Below are 19,454 nucleotides of genomic sequence, written 5' to 3'. Positions count from 1 at the left end.
TGTTCAGCTCCGCTTCCCATATATTATTGTCTTACTGCAGTCTTCACAATGTACTGTATTCTCGGCAGACTAATTTCACATGTAATTGAATATTTAAATGTCAAACATCGATGAGAATCATGGCCAAATAATGAAATTACCTCTTTCAAAAGGGCAATTTTTTTAGACATGCTACAAATTTTACTTTTGCCATCAGAAACCTTCTTCTCTGTGCTGTGCTAAGCCCCAGGTCTTCCTTCTTCTCTTCTTCGACAGTATCAGTTTTGTCCAACATCTGACACGCTGCCCTGGGTGATTGAGCCAGACATGGAAAGCCAAAGCGGAGATGCTCTTCTTAATGCCCGACACCTGGTGCAGATTTAGAGGGGATTGCACTACAGGTACTGTCTTTCCCAGAAAGTCCCTGAGGTATTTCCTCTTCTGTCCGTGGCTGTGTTTGTTTCTCCTCTGCTTTGCCACCCAACTTTGCAGCCTGCGTCAAAGTCGGCCACTGTGTTTGGATTAGGGTGATAAAGTGTTGAAATATGATACCTATCATCCCTTTGATACACACTGTTCTGATTTGTAAAGGTGTTTTTGTAGGCCCCAAAAACTACCAATAGGATTAAAATCTATTGAAAGTGTATCTCAGGTTTTCAACGTGCAAGAGCTCATGAAAAGATTGTTGTCAACGGGCCAGAGCTTATTTTTGCAAAAAATAAATAAATAAAAAATCTGTTCACCGTTAATGTCTATTTAGAACAGCAGAATAGAACAGTTGACTCAGTAGCATAATTATATGTTTCCTTTTAACAAAGAGAGGCATTCATTTAGCCAGAATGACTATTGATATCAAAACACTTCCAATGCCAGCGTCATTCATTTCCTAATCCCACATGTCTTCTACCTTGTATCCGTCTGTTCCTGTTGTTTACACCCTCTTCCCGCCCACGCCACACCCTCTGTTAGGATGTGCTTTACAACTGGACATGTTACTCAGGAGTGTTGCTGCTCACCTTACAGCTTGCAGGCACATCTGCAGGGCTGTGCTGGGACAGCATCGCTAGCCAACATTTACACAGCAAGGACATCAAAGGCTGGCAGCCCAGGCAGCACCACCTGAGCATGTTGATTGCAATGCACCGCAGTGTCACCTGACCTGGGAATGGAGAGGATTTTGTTGTGCCAAGCAGAGACATTATATCCAGGAAGTGCTAAATAGGTCCTGCTACCAGAGTATACAGTGTGAGTAATGCAGCTTGAAAGCAGTATTTAAAGATCAAAGGCCTTTGAATAGATTTTGTTTTTTTCAAAAAGCCTACATTTTTGAGGATGAATAAATTCCAGAGTTGTGGCCCTTTTATTGCAAAAGATTATAATATGATTCTGTCTAACTCAAGCACCGGGTTGACAAAATCACAAATGTTGTGAAATACCCTCCACAATAATGTAATAATCTTTCCTGGATATTATAGGAAAATATATTTTGATCATCTGAGAAACACAAGCAAGTGCACACTTGGTGAGCTGCATAGGCACACTGTTTATGTTGACACATGCAACTCTCTTCCTGATGCAAATGTAATCTAAACATTAGGCGAAGGGAAGGCAAGCGTAGCCCATAAAGGCTGTGAGCTCCAAACACTTTGAACAGACAACTATCACTAATCACTCCCAGAGCAGTGCGGCGTGTAATTACTCTGCCAAACGTTTGCCTTTCACAGCTTAGCACCGGGAGCCCTGACCCTGCGCTTCCCTGTCTTTCCTCACCACCCTGCATGTGGAAGGGGAGGACACCCCCCCCCCCATCCCTCCCCTCCCCTCTCCTTGACTGAGGGGGGTAGGCAAGCTGAGCTCCCTCTCAATATTTAGAGAAAGAGTGGAGGAGGAAAGAGAGAGGGAGAAAGACAGGGAGGGAGAGGACTGAGGTTGGTGCTTCCGGCGTTGTGGGAGCCCATTTAAACAGGCTTTGAAACCCTAGCCATCCGGAGATCAGAAATAGCCTTATTGACTGCATGGGCCCAGAAGTGACTGAGCATGCAGGGTTCTTAGAGTTCACCCTTCCTTGCTACTCAGAACAGGAGGGGGGCCTTGCATGCTAGGGCCATCTACAAAGACTATGGACATTAATTTTACATCAGGAGAAAAATAATATTGTTCTGGTCGTTTTTAGTGTCACAAGGTTGTGCTGTTGTATAATTTCTCTGTGATTTCTTTTTTTTTTCTTTATTTTTTTTGCAGAGTGCAGGACGTCTAATTTTTCTCACTCTCCTCTCCCTCAGTCTTGTTTACTCATATTCGTGATGTGGCTGTTAGTCTGCACTGTGATCTGTCCTCTGTCTGGGTGAATGCTGATAAGATGACACAATGCAAATATGAAGTGTGAGGGAGCCGCCTTGGCAAGCAGGTAGGGTGTGCAGGGACCAGGATCCCATAATGACTATTAGCTGGATTTCACAGCCTGCTTCTGATCTCTTGCAATGACAGGGGCCTTTTATAAGAGGATGGGTGTGCCACTACCCCTCCTAATAGCTCACACACACGTGCATGCAGACATGCACCCAAAGGCGCACACACACAATAGACGATATATATATATATATATATATATATATATATATATATGAGACTGTGTAATATGTTAAGTTTGATGCTATATGCCACATAAGTGCATTTTGTCCTTCAAAATTGCCTACATTTCTTTATCGCAAAAATGTGATTAGCTTTTCTTCTTTAAGTCCTTTTTTTGCCACACTGATGAAGTTATGAATAAATGAAAGAAGGGGTGTTTTCATATTTTTAGCCGGGACAATGGGTACACAGAACTTTAATGCAGAAATGATCATTTCAGCATATTATAGACCCATAATATATCCTTATCTTAATTTCACTACTAGTCATATTCACCACATTGTCGTGCACTTCACCGCTGTTGTACAAGTTCATCTAGACTTGCAGTAGCTTAGGGAGCTCTCTTGGTTGCTGCATGATCTTGTAAAGGCTTTTCAGAAAGCCCCATTTTATCACTGATGTAGTAATTTCACTTCATCAGTCAGTTGTGACTAAAAATACATCAGGGATTAGCTTCATGGCCAGACTATCTCGCACTGCTTTGATAACATAATGGGGGCTGGTTGCTCGTGGTTACAGTCATCTGATATGTAGGTTCATAACATTCAAAACTACACTTAACTACAATACTACAGGGTTTGAAAAAAAAGATGGAGTGTGATCTTTTTAAACTGTCATGAAAATGATGTGTCTTCCCTTTTAATTCCTGTGTAAGAGCATTTTGCCAAGATGAAAACAGCGCCCACCCCCACTACTTCCCCTTTCCCTTTTCTATTCTACACAAATTAGCTATGTTCCTGGAGGGCAAAATGACAAGAGGTTACTGGAAGACTGTGTGTTTAATTAATTGAAAAATGCTTAAATTGCTTTTACAGTTGTTATGTGGAGTGAAAAAAGGGATCCCGTGTTGCCAGTACTCAACCATAATTAGCACCCGCGGGAATTAAATATTTAGCATTAGCTGTGTTGCAGCACTTAGGACACAAATTTCTATTTTAACTATGAAAGCGAGCCTGTCTTAAGTGCATGAGTCTGTGTGGACAGCTGTGCAAAGGGGAACAGCACAGGATATTTCAGCAAGACACCCCAGTGGCATTCCGGGTCCTTCCACATCACATGTGTAAGAGATATGGCAGTTGTATTCCCAAGGGTAAGGCATTACTCAGAGTATTTAGTTTTTTAATTAGGCTGAGGGCCTTCGTCCATGCCTGCCACCACCATGGGAGCCAATGAGAATTTCCTCTCTTATGTGTCAACTCTCTCTCTAAAACAGAGAGAGAAAAAGAGAAATGGAGAGAGGGAGAGAAAGAGAAAGCATGTGTGAAAATGAGAGAGGGATACACACATGGTTGAGGGAGAAATAAAAGACCAGGGGAAAAGCCTTTGTTTATTCCAACTTTAATTACGTATTGGCTTTAATGACTCCACTGGTGTGTTTGAGGTTGGAGAGAGTGAGGCTGTGGAGCCTTAATGATCCGTAGTAGTGGATGTCAGCCGAGCCGTTGGAGACTTAAAGCCCATTTTTAACAGTCCCTTTTGGTTTGGGCCTAGAAGCGACAGCGCAAATGGGGTTCATGCTAAGCCACACTAGAGTAAACTCGGGCACTACTTCAGCGTCTGTTCAGCCTCTTTTGCAGAGTGGTCGGGCCATTTGGAGGCTTCAGCAGCTGACCGCAGCAACTGTTGGATTTGTCAGTGTGCATCAGGTTACCCACTAATGAGAAGTAATAAGGGTTATCCCAACTTTATAAGACTTTGATCTTTGTGCATGGTAGAGTGGGAGAAGGTACGCTAAGATTGGAACTGGAATTTGACCCCAATTTCATTTGTGTGTGTAGGGGAGGGTGGAGAAAAGAGACGGCACGGAGGTAATTAAAAGCTCTAACTTTAGAGTTTGGATGAACAATTTTAGAGTGTAACATATTGTAGGCTCAAACGAAATGGATATCTTGGATTAGTCACCCATGGGGAGGGACCCAGGACATTACTACCAGACTGGAAGGTTGTCCAAAATCACAGTGGTCAAACACGGTTGCTTTCAAAACACAATATACCATTAAGGGCCACCACAGACACATTTTATCTTTCCAAACTTGGATCTTGCTCTGGGAAAGATACATTAGTAGCCTACATTAAACTCAAAACAGATGACTGTTCTGGATTAAATCACTGAATCATGTTCAATTAACACAACCAAACATGTAGCCCTTTGAACAGCTGTGTTATTTGTTTAGACACACAGTTCTCTAAAATTTCAACCACCTCGGCTTCAGCGCAGAACGTTAAAACCCCTTGTTCTGTAAAACAAATTTTCCAGATTATTCAAAGCTCTGAGAATTAGAATGGAAAAATCCATGCGGAAAATTACCGTCCATTCAACTTCAGGCAATATTTTCCTCTAGAGGCAAATATGTTAATTGGGCTTCCTAAAGTAGCTCAATCCTCAGGTTATTTAATTTCCCCAAAAGCCTTAGCTGTGCTGAATTCAGAGGGAGTATGGGTGTAAAACTCTTCACACCAGCAAGATGGCCATTAAAGGAAAATAGCAGCATGGGAGAGAAATGGAAAAGAGAAGTATAGTAAAGGTTTTAAAGGAGAGAAATGTTTGTGGTGCGTTGAAAGCTTTTATGTAAAACATGGCAGAATATATTTACAAAACAAAAAACAAAGTTATTTTAATCTTTCATGATGCGGTACAATAATTTCAAAAATACTGTATGTGAATGTAGCAGCAAGCCGCTAAATCACACAAAATGGTACTTAACGCAGTTGTGAATCAAACTGAACTGAGCTTGATCTGCCAAAGAATCCTCATCTTTATGACTGTCATGTCATCTAATTGCTTCTGTGTGTTTTTCCCAGAGACTGTGTGCAGCTCGGTCGCTGGCCCTTAGCGCTCCAGCAGCCTGGTCAAAAAGACATCCTGGCAGGGTCCCAGGCTGGATGCATCGCCCACGCACACTGCCCTCGCCAGCTCCCAGAAGTCTTTGTGGTGAACCACTGACTGTGCTACTCTCTATTTTCCTCCAGCCCAGCAAATAATGTGTCAGAAAAAGATTATTGATAGCCCATAAAAGAAGAGCCAGAATGCTGTTGCCTCTCTGCTTCAACTTTAAAGAACAATACAAGTGCTAAACCATCAGTTTGAATGCTGCTCTGCCCCTGAAAGAGCATTTATTTTTTTCATTGTTGTTCTGTTTGGCTAAAATGAGTTACAACTGCAACATGGACGGACAACAATGACTTCTATTTGTTTAAAATGCTGCTTCATTTTCCTTTACATTTGAAAACCTTGTTGTGAGGTTGGCAACCTTGTACAGGGTCTTTTCAAAGGAAAAATGAGATTCCACAAAAGGGACATTTTAAATTTCCTCCCTGCTCTGTTGACTCATTCAATGTTTCGCCCAGTTTACCAGACGCTGTCAAAGCTGTTGCTCATCTGGCCTAAATGTGGCCTTAGTGGGTGATTCTCAGACACATGAGGGAAGCTATATTTACAGAATTAACGACACACTCCGTCCGCGACACAACAGCTGCCTGCTACACTTAGCTGATTGAGACTGCAGGCCCGCTCTCATTTGCAGAGCGCCGTGATTGAACAGTTGGGGCAGCTTTATGCGTGTCTTGCTCTCCTGATGCTAGAAATCAACACTGACACTCCCATGCAAAAGCAAACACTTGTTCAGGCAGATTGACTGTGTTGGGACTGCTTGTGAGAAGTCCGCCCTCTTTGTTAAGCGTTTCACTTTTAACGTCAATCGGCCATCCTATGGTGTGTTACAGAGATAGAGCATGGATCAGATCAGCAGTGATGCTGTTAAATGAGAAAAGGAGCGATTGATTCAAGTCGGTGTGTATATACAACGCTGTGTTTTGCTGTCAAATCTGTGTTTATGTTCACTGCAGGCATAATTCACAGTGTGTGTTAAAGGGCTCCAGACTATGCAGACACACAATGGGCAAACTATTTCTCCCTATAGTGAGAACAAGAACAAAACAAATTTAAGTATGGCAAATAGAACATATTTACTCAACGCTATGTATACGGGAAAAAATGTGGAAATGCTTGAGTTTTCGTGTCGTGGCAAAATTTTATTTCACACTCTACATTATGTTTGTTGCTATATTCTCAGCCAAATCCAGATGTCAGTAACTTATACAAAGCCAGACATAAGCAGGGTATCATAACGTATAATAGGAATAATGGCCCTTTGATTTTTAGATTTCCTATTGGAACACCTGTCACTTTTTGGCAAGGGCACACCCCAGCACCAGGTCTCCTTTGGTAGCGCTGGGGGAGGAGTGTATGTATGTGTGTGAGTACGAGTGTGTGAGAGAGAGTGGAAGATGAAACAGCCGCCGCGGAGGCAGTGATCACACAGACAGACGGGGTGAGTGACAGACAATACCTGCTGTAAAATTCCCTCACATCTCCCCTGATCTGTATTCATAGATCTCGGCTGCCACGCACTGCAAACTGTAGCCCACACCAACGGGCTCTTTTGGCGCACCGCCCCGTTCAGTTTCACTCTTGCAACTCACTACACAGACCCCTTTTTCTCTCCTTCCCAAAATATTTGCCGTCTTTTGTTCTTTGTCTAAATGATGCCTCTGATCACGAGGTGAAAGCTGCAAGAAGCTCTCTGACAAATATGGACTTTTTCCCATCTCTGCTAATAGCACCTAATTCTGCTCCTTCAAATGTAGGGCTTCCCTTTTTAGTTTGTTCCTAGACTCAAATACCTTAGAGATGAGTACTTTTGTTGGCAACTTTTTTTTTTTCTTGTAAAAGGACTGCTCTCCTTTCTCGGCGTGATGAGCAAAAAAACCTTCATATTAAATGTTTATTTAGCTTTTCCACCTGCATGCTGCACACAATTGTTCTCACCAGTCACATCACTTTCTAGTAATTCCTGTAGACTTTTGTACACTGTTTATACTCAGTGAAAGTCCTTCAAAGGGGTTAACGCATGGCCATTATCAGCGCTATCAGAGCCCTTGTTTTTGTGCCGTTACATCCCCCCCTCGATGACTGACTCCAGGCCTAAAACTTCCTGAAACCTAAGCTATGTTACAAGAGAGGCACGCACACTCCGAGGACACCACAACAGAGGGGCTTCTCAAACTGGATTAGGTTTGTTGTGGCAGATCTAGGTTTCAGGTTTGACTTGAGTAATGTGTCGTTTAATTTCTTCGGGAATTGTTTTGACAAAACAAGTTAGCGTAAAGTCGGAAATGTCGTCTAAAACCAAAAGGGTGTGTGTAGTGTGTATGTTTTTCCTTTCTCTTGCAGCTCATGTGAAGCATATGTCAGTCATCAGCAAAGTGTTGCAGTGGAAGTGACATCAGAACCCTGGAGGGCTTGCACTGCGAGAGAGGCGTTTTGATATGATTTCAGAGAACAGAGAGTTCAGCGAAAAGAAAGGAGTTCCTTGTGTCTCTGTTGTTGGAGAAAAAAAAACAAACTCTTTCTATACAAACAGTGGAGATGAACTGTAAGGTGCTCTGCCACGCTTTTACTGAATCGTTATCATTGTAGCTGTCAGCAGAGGTAAATGCCATGATTTGTGTTGCTAAATTACACATTTAGTGTGACAAGGGTAATTATTGTGACGTTAGCACACACAGACGGAGAAATGTTTGTCAGCCGTGATTATAATTACAATCATTCTGTGATACTGAAACTGAATAGTGTTGTGTTTGATTGACCTGCATGTTGAAGCCAATTTACTGTGTTGTTTTGCATTTTTCCAACAGCAGCGGCTGGAAGAAAAGTAACTTAAAACTTGAAAAGGTGCAGTCTTTTCTCTGACCACAAGTGGACAATGCTGCCGATTGGCCAGAGCCTGCATAGCTGATCTTTATCCTGGCTTGTCTCAGGCTGGAGGTGATGATGCCCACAGCAGCCAGAGATTGATGGGGGGCCAACACAAACGGCGAGAATGAGCTCTGGCCTTTGAAGTCGTCCACATGGAGGGAAATTGATATATCAGTTTAAGCCCTGGACCCTATTAAAGGAGGCCCCGTCAGGTTAATGCGATAGCCTCCATGTTACCCCCAGACCCATTCAGGTCAGCCCTAATTCCTGCCCCAGCTCTCTGCAATCTCATTTTAGTTTCCCATCAGTAATGTTTTTCCATCAGAGGAGCTCCGCTATGGAGTATATCACGCAGTCAAACACTGGCCCATCTCTCTCCCAGAGTCATTTAAACCCCCAGCCAGCACGTTAATCACCAGCCAGAGATTCTCATGGTTATTTGTACAGGTTGGACAGTCTTTAAAGTGGGGTCTGTAGAGGTATACACCTCCCTAGACAGCACTCTTGCGACCCCTCTTTCTCGAGACTCCCCTTCACTTGGCTCCTCCTCCTTTCAAGTCTGCCCCGTGCCACGTCCCCCATCCCCATTGAGGTGAGCCCTGTGATCATTCATTTTTAATTGCATGCAGAAATACATTTACATTAAAAATGTAGTGCAATGTCTTTTTAATTCAGACACGGTGTATTTATTATTAAACCGTTGTCTTGGAGGTCAGCTCACAAGGAATCATCTGCCCATCAGATTCACGACGTATGCACCTTGGTTGGCCCGATCACCCCCACATTTTAAACATGTCTCTTATTCACTTTGATTGTCTTCCTTTGTCATACGTCATCAGGCTGGTCCAAACTACAGCATCAAAAAGAAATGTCATATTACCAGAATAAAACATGAATAGCAAAAATCTGTGTTTTAAAGGGACAGTTGACAGTGGTCAAAAGCTGCAGGAAATTAGAAATTCAATTGATGATATGTAATGTGATCTTAATCTATAGTTCACATTAAGAAGTGAACTTTGGCTCTCCTACAGTCCTGTAACCATCCGCTGTGGTTTCGTCGTCTTAGACTAAAGTTAGTGAACCCTCCTCCCAAATTTGCCACATCACCTGGGGCTATATAAGTTACAAGGACCTTAGCTGCTTTGCATGTTTTAACACAAGTAATGTATTCTTTACTTTACAGCTGAACATTTTTCCATTATTATAAAATTATTACTATAAATTATAAAATAGTGTTGTAAATTGCTCAATGTGTTTTTTCTACCTTTCAAGCAGCCGCTGGTCATTATTCATTTCGGATTGATATGAAAATCAGCTTTCAGAAACATGTTTAAGCTAATACATATAATGCTGCAAAATCTCTTTCATTTATATTAAACATACCTTTGCATTTCAACGTTATTGCGGTTTAAATCAAGGACTAATTTAAAAAGTCTACTGTTCACTTATGGTGTGATCCAGTGCATCTGAAAATCTGCATTTTTGTGTTTTGTCATCAGAAAATGTAACTTAGAAGAGTAACAGTAAGATAAGATAAGCTACTCTTTTACTAGTCCCACAGCAGGGGCATTTGCAGTGTTACAGCAACAAATGGGGATAGGGCAATAACAAGACATCAGTAAAAAAAAGCAACATATAATAGGTTCACATAATAAATAGCATATGTCGATGTCTTAAAATGGATAATGTGAGACTCCTATCTTTATACTATTTTCTAGCTCTAAATGTGAAATACATATTTAGAAAACTACAAAAGCAGAGTGAGTCATATTTTTATACAATTAATAAATAAGTTGCCCCACCAACCAAAAATAAACAAAATCATCTTAAAATTGGCAGGGGAATGAGCAATTGCTGATCGTCTCTTCAATAGTCAATAGTTGATAATCAACCATTATAACAATACTACAAAAACTACATATCTTTCTGTTACAGAGAACATCTATTCATAGGTTCAAAATGTACTTCTCAAAAGTAAAACTAAAAAAAAATGACTTTTTTTGTCAATATAATTCCATTTTAGTGTATTAATAATATAACAGCAGGTGTCTGAAATTAGGGCCACTAGCTGTCTCGAATAAATCAACTTCTTAGTTCCACTTTGGCCCTCACACATACAGCCACTTGTGATTGTAATCATTGTTTATATGTTGGGGAAACATGAAGCATTGTTTACATGTCAACAGCACAACACATTAAGACTAGCTAAAAAAACAAAAAACTATCAAGCATTTCACAAAAAAAAAAAAAAAAAACAACTGTCTGTACACGCATATAAAGTAGATGGACACAATTACATTACATTACATGTCATTTAGCTGACGCTTTTATCCAAAGCGACTTCCAATTAAGTGCTTTCAACCTTGAAGGTGCAAACTCCAGACAACAAGTAAGTGCAGGTATATATATATTCAATAACTAATGTAATTCAGTAGTAGCAGTATATGTGGAGCTTGTAGTTATCATGGCAATGTGCTGGGTTTGCATTATAATAGGAGTATTACATGATAGTCCTCCTTTGTGAATGTGTGTGTGTGGCGATCAGCTTGCTCAGGTTCATGTATAGATCTTCAAACTTTATTTCCTCATCTTAAAAAAACCACATCCATTGCCATATAACAGAAAATGTATCATTTGGTGCTACTTGTTCTTTGGGCCTTCTTGCAGAGCATCCTGCATTCCAAGCGTATGTGTATCAAGAAAGAAAAAAGAGAAAACTCACACAAATTTGTTTATAACAGCGTCTTTTTAGATCTATGGGCCCATGCATATTTTGTCTCGTCAGAGTCGAGGGTGTTGAGATTAATCCCATGTTGTTCCTATTATTGGCCTCTCCTGAGACATTGTGATGTGAATGACTGTCTAAGCGCCATCAGATCCATCAATTGGATTCAAAGAATTGTTACCCATTACTCTCCAACCCAGCAGATGTTGAGGTTTTTGTAAGTCGAATTCCTTTATTATGTTAATACCACTGTTTTGTCACATGCACCATTTCCATTTGAGTGAGGTGGAAAAATCATCAGATGGATTTGGCTCCCTCAATAAGAGATGTTTGACATTCAATGAGATGAGAAACATGAAAAACACATTTCAATGGCAAGTGGCATATGACAATCACAACAAGAAGGCCCTTTGAGTGAACAGAGGATCACAATATAATTGTGGCACCATGGTGTGTTTTTTAAGACACTGCCTTGTATACATTTTGCATTGATTATGTTGTTTTGAAATAAACAGGATACAAAGGATAGGGACATTCTGCTGCCACAATGGCTGTTTTTTTTCTGCTTTTGGCTCGACTTTTTTCTCATAAAAGCTGACAACAGACCATATGGACATGGTGCCTTGAAGATAACGGGGTGCAAAATGTACAGTTGGTATTTTGTTCAGTATTTTTATATTAAATGGCATGACATACATGTTCCTAGACACATGTGGCCTTGTTTGCACATCAGGGTGTGGCAGGAAGTGTGTGTAATGTGTGTATAAATGTGCAATATGTGTAATGGCAGCTAATTATTTGTACATATTTTTAGTGTTTTTCAAGAAATTGAATTCTAATTGATGTAGGGCTTCCAGTAAATTTAGTAATGGTAATCATAAACCTTTTTTTGTAAGAAGTGGATTTAATTTTCAATGGGTGGCACATATGTATGTGTGTAATATATGTTTTTGTTTATTACTGTCTGAGAGTAAGAGACTGAGTGTGTGTGTGTGTGTGTGTGTGTGTGTGTGTGTGTGTGTGTGTTTGTGTGTGTGTGTGTGTGTGTGTGTGTGTGTTGTGTGACTGAGTGTGCATGTACATGTACTACGTGTTTGGATGTTTGCATATCTGCAAGTGTGTGTGTTAGTCGTAGGCTCAGAGGCATAGCGCGGGTCTGCATGAGGGAGTGTGGTGGCAGAGCACTCCTCTGATAGGCCCGATCCAGGGTGCACTGAAGCCTTTCGCATATATATGGAATTTTTGAATATCTAAACCATTATTTAGCATCCAAATCAGTTCTGCTTGTCTGACTGATGGACAATTTCAGTGTGACCCCGGTCTTTTTGCGTGTGACCTATACTGTCGGGATTCTTGCATATTGTTTGAATGTTCACGTTGACTCCTCTCCCGTTTTTCTCTTTGATCCTTTTAGCATGCTCTTTGTGTCGGAATTCATGAAATATTCATAGCTGGACTGTGGCTTTTCCATATCTTTATGTACAATTATTGGCAGGCGTCCTGTTATGTCGAGCCATCTTAATAGTAGGTATTGAGCTCGGTTAAGTGTGACTTCAGATTTTTTTGACAGTTTAGCTGGTCTGTGTTATGAATTGATAAGGTGGGGCATTATATTTGCAGATTGTGCAGCGTGGTTGCCTTTTTAGCCTACCATTAATATTAATGAATGCAAATAATGTGTCTCACATGAGAAACTAAAGAGCATCTCTGGAATATGAAATTTGGAAAATATTATTTTATTATTATTAGTATTAATAGTAGTATAATTAGTATTGTGATACATTTTATTTGTATCCAATAATAGAATATTTCAGATATTTTACTAACAAGTCCTGAATTCTGGCTTCGGTCTCTCTAATAATCACCTTCATCGTCACCTTAATAAGAGTCCTGATTTGAGGTGTGCTGGTTATGTCGATAATGCTAACAGGGTTAATAGTGTGTTCCTCTCCATTGTGACCAGTACTATTGGCAGCAGGAGTAATTGGACAGAGGATGTCATTATCATGCCCTGTGTGCAGCCGAGGATTTGCAAGACCACAGAGGGCCCGCGGTGTGGCCCTTGCCAAACACACAGATGTCCTCTGGAGTTTCACATGTAAATACTGTCTATTCTCCCAGCATTTATTAAATGTTTCTGGAGGTTTATTAATGTGCAAATGGGTGAAAGCGCTGCTCCCCCTGCGCTAGCACAACGTGTGCACAGAGGCACAGAGCTGTTTAAGGAGAAGAGATTCACAAATCAGCCGGTGTGGAGCTAAGCCTGTGGCTCTCTCCACTAGGGAACCGCTGGTAGTATTTAATTCTCTCTCTTCCCCTCTCCCCTTTTCTCTGTATGTGTGGATGAGACCTGCGTGTGTCTCTCTGCATGTGTGTGCATGAGAGTCCATTACCTGCCCAAGACTCTCCATGTTTACTCATTTGTACCATTCTCCAATAAGTTCTCCCAGTGCCTCTCCAGCCAGTGAATGGCAGTGGCTATGCGAGTGAAATTGGGGCGAAAGATGTGAGAGACATCCAGATATTGGTATCGTTCATAGAGTTCCTGCACTCACAGGGGCATACAAATGGGCAAATCTAAGGATAAAGGCTCCCAGGATCCAGCTATAGTCATATGAATGCAAATAGGATTAAAGTGCCAGCTTTAGAGGCTGATATACAATTCACAGTTGTTATAGGAGTCTGGCTGCAGCCAGACCCTGTACACCATACTCTGCTCCTGGAAAATGAGGATATGTTTATGAAGATGGCTTTCTTGTCCCCACCACCCCCATACCTTTTTTCCCCCTCTTGAAATGAGTCTCACTGTGATTAGCAGCTAGGAAGGCCCCTCTCATTAGCATTCACTATCTCATCTTTCAGGTGTTTTTCAGTCAATATTAGTTTGATCTTTGTTTGGGGGATAAATGATTGGCTTGATGTAGCGTGCATTTGTTTTTACAAACCCAACAGAGTGATCTACAAAGGGTTTTTCATTCAGGTGTAGACAGCACTCAAAAGGCTTTTTTTTCCTCCTCTTTTTACTTGGCTGATTTAACAAGCGTTTAAACCGACTGATCTAAAAAAAAAGAAAGAAAAATGTGTTTCATGCTGTTGGCTCTTACTGTTTCACAAAATAGTTAGTGAGTGCAGTCAGGGCCTCTGTGTCCATAACCTCTCAATGACTGTTGATCGCAATAAATATTACTTGACGTTTGACTGCCGTTTTTCTTGTCAGGGGAGAGAATAACAAGGGCCATTCTGCTTCATATATTTTCACTTGTTAGATTTTCTTTGAGAAACTAAGCCTCGTCTTCCTCTTTCTCTGTCTTGCCTTCCTTCTCTCTGCCCCAGCCCCCCCCTCACCCCATGCTCTTAGTGGGGCTCTGTCAAAACCAGGGCCTGCTTTATCTCCATCCATGAAGTTAAGAAAGCTGGCAAAGCTGTAAATTTGGACGCCCTTCGTTAGAGGAGTTCCCCCGGCTGTAATTCATCTCAATCCTCAGCGGTCTTTAGTTGCCTTTCAGAGGCAGTAAAGTACTGCCTAACACTCAGTGGGAGTTGGGGGAGACGGGGATTCAGAGGGCCCAGGGGTTACCAGAGAAGGGCTTGTGTTTGAGGGGACAGTCCCTTGGTCTGTGACACATGGGGGTCAGGTGACAGACCTGGAGATGATATATGGACGCTCATGTGACACAGTGCTAACAAGACAGGCTTTTACAATCGGTCTTATTTTCCCTTTCTCCCTGTTTCTCCTTCCTTTCTCCCTCACTTTCCCAGTCTCGTTTCCCTCTGTCTCTCCTTCAATTTCAATCATTACTTGTTAGGATGTTGGATCCTTTTAAAACCTTGGGCTGTGACATTGAAAAGATGACATAAAAGGATAATACAGAGAGTAACACTGCTGTGGAGTATTAGACTATAGTTGGTAGTTGGAAAGTCCTACTAACATTTTAGTAAAGAATAAATAGCAAAAGCAAAAAAAAAAATCTGAGGGACTGTCTTTTGGAAATGAATTATGAATGTTACATTTGTAGTGTGAAAAGAAATGATCTCCATATTGAGAACTTTAGTACGGATCTAAGGTTGTTCTTCAAGTTCTGTAGTATTTCATAATGCCTTGTGATCTTACACTAATTATCATTTTATAAGAGAATGCGTCACTTTTAATAACTGACAAATTTAATTGCTCATAAAATCCTCTGAATGGATTATAGTTTGGTTATGCCTTATGGAACATGGCCAGAAGGATGTGACTTGGTCAGAGGGGTTAAAGCGCCAGTCGTATAGTAGTATTATATGAAATCCTGGATCAGCTATAGCATTAATCACAGCATAAATCTTTAAAAACAAACCCAGCCCTTAGCCCGTACACATGAAAACATAACTCACTCTGCCTCACCTTTTTTATCTTCCTCATAAAAGACAAGTAGTCAGCGCATACAGGGGGCTGCAATATGTTTTGAAACAGTAGCTATAAGCTAATTTACTTTATGAGGAGATGACCAGGCATGTACGTACGTGTGTAAGATCAGAGTGTGAACTTTGTGTAACTATGTTCTCTATTTTAGTAGGATGAACATCCAGTAAAACCCATATTGGCTTGATGGCTTCCAGGTTTTATTTAGGGACGTGCCTCTGGAGGAGGCATAGAGCGAGCTGTGTCCATGAGGGGGCAGTTTGTTTGAGGACTCATCTGATGGGGAGTCAGGGAAACAGGTGGGGGAGTGAGAGTGTGTGTTTCTGGGTGTGGGTGGAGGGGGAGGGGGGTTGGTGGGGGGGTTTGAAATAGCACTCGGAGCTAGGTCCTTACATCCCAACTATCCACCCACTGCCAGCCAGTCACCCAGCGAGCAAGGCAGGAAGAGAGGCCTGTGCCTGCCTTCCTCCTGCCCACATTCCAGCTCAGATCTGATTGCAAGGCAAACATGGCATCTCTCCCCAGATCCCTCGGTAAACATTTTCTGGAGCAGGGGGAAATAGAAAGGCTTTGAATGTCTAATGAGTTAATAATGACAATGTGGAAAACAGTCAGCTGATCACAGCTCAAATGAGTTAGTCACATTTTACAGTACAGACAGGTACCGTTAGTTTTCTGTAGTTACAATCTTCAGATCTTGCAGGGCCAATTTTCTTGTATATTTATGCGTAAAGGAGCTAGCTAATAGCTAAGAGACTGTATTTTTTAATGTCCATGTTGGTTAGATGGCTTCATGTTTTTATTGTACTGGCAACATCTGGGTCCACAGTTGTGAGGTTAAAAGAGAAGGCTGCTGCTTTAGGTCAAAACCTAAAAATAGGACAGTCTTCAGAAGCTGTGCCACAGGCAGCCAGGAAGTGCTTTGATTTCTCTTCCCCCTTTTTTTTTGATTTTATAAGAATATTCAATAAAGCCTCTGGATCTGGCAAACAGGTGGCAGAGCTTAGGTTCCCCCACAGTGCTAAAGCAAACTTCCCCTACATATTTTAACATCACAAAGCCCTATAACACATGCAACATAATGCTCCTCTGTTACTTACTGGGCAGTAAAAACTGTACATGTAATCTTTGCTCTGATAAAATGTGGCCAAAATAAGGGCATTATTAATGATAATGAAAAAAGAAAATATTTCCTCTGCATTAGCAAAGTATATCCGTGTTATGACCTAGAATAAATGAATCAGGCTTTCTGCTCTTCAGTGTGTGTATTAAAGTGTGTGTTTGTGAGTATGTGACGCACATTGTGGCTCGCCCAAGTAACCTGAAGCCAGGCTTAAGGGCCCACCTGTCTCTAGTTGTGGACAGACGAGGCCTGGCTGCCAGGCGCTCCATTCATCTCTTTTGCTAATACTAATGCTAACATTAGTGCTAACATTAGCTACTGTTCTTGTTTCACTCTGTCAGCCTCATGCCACCTCCCTGGACTGAGCCAAAAGGGAGACTGATAGCCTACTTATAAAGCTGATGGCCTTGCTCTACATTCATTATAGTAGGGCCTGTGAAGAAATGAAATAAAAGATATGTATTTATGTATTAAGTGCTGCATTTTTAATAGTTCTTAAGCTCGTTATGTTATACATTTATTAATCCCTGTGGGGAAATTCATTTCTGCATTTGACCCATCCTAAGTATTTAGGAGTAGTGAGCAGGAATAGTGCAGTCCCAAGAGATCAACTTCAGCTATGTGTCTAGTGCTTCGATCAAGTGCAAAGGCTGAAGAATTCTAATACCTACAGTAACATGACATCTTTGGGTAGCACACATTCATCATGGGGGAGAACATGTATACTCCACACAATTGGCCCTGGTGGGGTTTCAACCTAAGACCTTTTTGCTGTGAAGTGACAGTGCTTATCACTTAGCTCCCATGCAAAAGGTACTGAAACCTGCAATAACTGATTTGTTTGGCCACACAGGGGCGAAGGAAACAAGTTGTGAACACAAATTTGACATATCACCTTTTAAGTTGATATGATGAAATGGTTAGCAAACAGCTTCTTGTTACAGAGCAGTTACAGAGCAACATTATCATTTATTTGGAGTCGTGTTTCTGGCAGTCGGGTGGATGTGAGTCCAATATTCATTAGGGGTGTTGAAATTAATCATTGCAGACTCAGTAATAAGGGGAGTTCATATATATCTGACTGCTTGAATTTGTTGATGAAAACCATGTGTAGCAATATATATTAATATTGAGGAGGTGACGCATTGTGATGCATCGTGATATCGAATCGATTCAAATCGTTGACAGGATAATCGTAATCTAATCCAAACGTGAGACCAGTGAATATTCACACCCTTAATATTCACTCTCTTTCGTTTTTAGTTTGTGGTCGCCACCAACTCCTTAAGGCACAGCAATACCCCCAGTAGCCTTATAGTGGTGGGTAAAAAAAAAACTTTGTTACTTGGTTTTGGTTGTAATTGTATTTGTTTTCTAGTTGTTTTGGTTAGCAGTTTACACCACAGATCTCTGGAAGAGGATGTGTTGAAAATGTCTCAAAAGGTTATATAAGTGTTTTAAAGCAGGTGTGACCTTTTGAAGAAAAGCAAAAAAACAATGAAGAAATCTCTGTCTTTTTCTTTAAATGATAAATTCAACTTAACTGGGGTTAAGAACTTAAGGTCTCATCTGTTTATATGGGAATTGGCCAAATTAAGTGTTCAGTGCAACAACATATGCTTTAATTTGCCTGGAGAATGGGTTGCATAGTGAGATCCATGGTTATGTCTAAGAGTGTTACTTTAGCTTGTTCTGTTTTTTTTTTCCCTGTGTAATTACAGCGTGTTTTCTTTTGGCAACATGCATCCTGGAATTAGCAAATGAATGTTTTAACCCTGGTGAACTTCCACAGTGTTTTATGCACTCCCCTCCCCATTACATCGCATGGCTTTGGAAATGAACACAGCCACTAATGACCTTTAGCATCGCTGGCAGGTTTTAAGTGTGATCAGTGAGTATATGTTTAAACGTGTTGTCCTGCGCCTCTGGAGATTACATTAACGATACCAACTAGCCCAATCTCATTAGCCAGCTGAAACTCCACTGAGTCACACAAATTAAGGACCCTCTCTAACCTGACAGTCCTAGAAGTGGGCCCATGCCCTGTTTGTGTGTGTGTGTATATATGTGTGTGTGTGTGTGTGTGTGTGTGTGTGTGTGTGTGTGTGTGTGTGTGTGTGTGATAGAGAGATAATGTAAAAGAGAGACAAAGAGTGTGGTCTTTCATTTTGTTAACTGTGTGTTTATGTATGACCTGTTAACTCTGAATGTGTATGTGGGGGTGTGTGTGCATGCAAGTGTGTAAAGATATGAGCTTAATTACCAGTCAAGGAACAGACACAGCTACTATATATATATATATATACACCCACCCTCCCTACACACACACACACACACACACACACACACACACACACACCCACCCATAGAGCAGAGAGCAGCATCTAACTTTCATGTGTTTGTTTGGGCATTTTCACCGCCTGGTGATTAATTTATGAATTCTTGAAAGATGGAGGGTGCACTCAATCTCAGGTTTAAAAGCGTCATGTTTATCCTTCTCTTTCTGACACACACACACACACACACACACACACACACACACACTTTCTTGCTCTGTATGTGTCTTTTTTTTCTTTTTCTCTGATTTGATCTTTTTTTGGGGACGTAACATTGTGAATATATACGCCACAATACTTTCATTATATTATCGTTATTTATTTAATTTATTGTCTTCTTTTTACCTTTTAAAACTTAATTGAATGTATAATAATTAACAATCCCTCTCTCTCTCTCTCTCTCTCTCCAGTCCCACATCTGATTAGTGTCTATTAAAGATCAGAGGGGTGAGGAGGAAGGGCCCTGCTGATCTGGGTGCTGATTGCTGTGTTATCTTTGAATA

General features: G+C 41.1%; 1 long non-coding RNA gene across 1 annotated transcript; it reads left to right on the top strand.

Annotated features, from left to right (window-relative positions):
- Positions 1 to 6,325: 6,325 nt before the first annotated feature.
- LOC118494697 lies at positions 6,326 to 9,803 on the top strand. Its single transcript, XR_004896833.1, has 2 exons — positions 6,326 to 8,101; positions 8,308 to 9,803. It is a non-coding gene; the product is annotated as an uncharacterized LOC118494697 (long non-coding RNA).
- Positions 9,804 to 19,454: the final 9,651 nt, after the last annotated feature.

The sequence above is a fragment of the Sander lucioperca genome, chromosome 3, assembly GCF_008315115.2.
Source record: "Sander lucioperca isolate FBNREF2018 chromosome 3, SLUC_FBN_1.2, whole genome shotgun sequence".
Classification (NCBI taxonomy): domain Eukaryota; kingdom Metazoa; phylum Chordata; class Actinopteri; order Perciformes; family Percidae; genus Sander; species Sander lucioperca.
The sequence above is the reverse complement of the archived record's forward strand: the minus strand, read 5'-3'. Positions and strand labels throughout refer to the sequence as shown.